Here is a 1,633-nt window from a genome sequence, read left to right as displayed (position 1 = left end):
CTACTAAAAACATAATTCAATTTCTTATTGAGTCACCAACAGAGATACTTCCTCAAGCAGCGATATGAACAGCCAGAGACACAACAAAGGTCTGTGTGCAGACTGACAATCTAAATTGAAAGTCTCCATTAAATTCCACCCACCTCAGAGTTCAGGAAATCCCAAGGAAGGTAAGGCAGAAAGATTATAAGAGTAAGAGGGCATGGAGTGGAAAAAAAAAACAAGATCCAGAACCACTGAATCTATTAAGAAAGATGTATATGACCTCAATGAAACTGAAACAAAAAGAATAGGGTCTATATGTGTCTACATCAATCCTCGGCTTCTATATTATAACTATCAGACTAGTATATTTATGGGATCATCAATTATGAGACCAAGTTAGTCTATTCCCTCTATTCCCCGCCCTTAGTACTCATTTCTTAAAGTTGGCTGGCCATATCCAAATTCAATATGTAAATTTAGCATTATCTTTTTTGGTTCACTTAGTCATGTTCAGTTGCTATCTTTTGAAAGCTTATTACTTTATAATAAAAGACTGTAAGTGAATAGATCTTCTAGGATAGGAAAGTTGGGGGAACTAGCTGGTGTTGAGGAAGGAAAATGATAATCATGTTATTTCACATGAGAAATTAATCTATTTTCAACAAAATAAAAATAAATACAGGATCTGGAGAGAGATAGATTCAGAGTTTAAGAGCAATAGCTGTTCTGCCTGAGGACACAAATTTAATTCCAGCACATACACATTGACTGACAAATGTCTGCAACTCAGATTCTAGGAAATCTGATGCCTTCAAACTGTCTCAACTGGTAATATGTGCACATGATGTACAGATGTATATTCAGGCAACACCCATATACACTTAATTAAAATTAAAATTGAAAGCCATTTTTCCCATTTTCATGTTTTATTCAACATTCTAAATAAGGAGAAATAAATAGGAATTCATCAAATAGCAGAAAAAGACAGCCTTGAGGCCCTTACCCAAGAGAACACGAGAATCTGGAGATTCAAAGCATGTATTTCTCTCATCTGAAAATGAACCTCTGATTTCCTGGCAGGGTTTAAGATCCAAGTACTGAGGGTGGAATGTGAGCAAGTCACAGAATCAATGAATAATATACTTGCTGCCAATTGTACAGTGCCTGTTTTGAACGTGTCATTCCTCTAAATCTACCCACGTGTCTGAGATTTCACTAAGAGCTAGACAATGTATTATTTATAAATATTGGAGACAAGAGGAAATTAAAACTGGAACTTTTAATTTATAAATTTTACAGTAATATTTCTACCACATAAACAACTTATGCCAGTAAGATAGATAAAGGCAAAAAATGAGAAGAAAGTATTTATGTTGATAATTATATTCTTATGATAATCTTCTTTAAATCTCTTCTGCTTGTTATGTCACATAATAAATGGTACATGTATATTCCTGAAAAAGGTAAAGTAGGACAATGAAGGGAGTGACTGGTAGAACTAACCTTACTTAACCTTATAGCATATCCAGAGTAACATTTCTAGAGAAAGGATGATACTTATAAACATGTTTGTTTGTTTCCCTCTCTATATGTGGGTGCCAAAGGACTACAGATATCTTCCAAATGGATGCTATCTCTCTCTCTCTCT

Source organism: Microtus ochrogaster, unplaced genomic scaffold, assembly GCF_000317375.1.
Source record: "Microtus ochrogaster isolate Prairie Vole_2 unplaced genomic scaffold, MicOch1.0 UNK37, whole genome shotgun sequence".
NCBI lineage: Eukaryota > Metazoa > Chordata > Mammalia > Rodentia > Cricetidae > Microtus > Microtus ochrogaster.
This window is presented reverse-complemented; position numbering follows the sequence as displayed.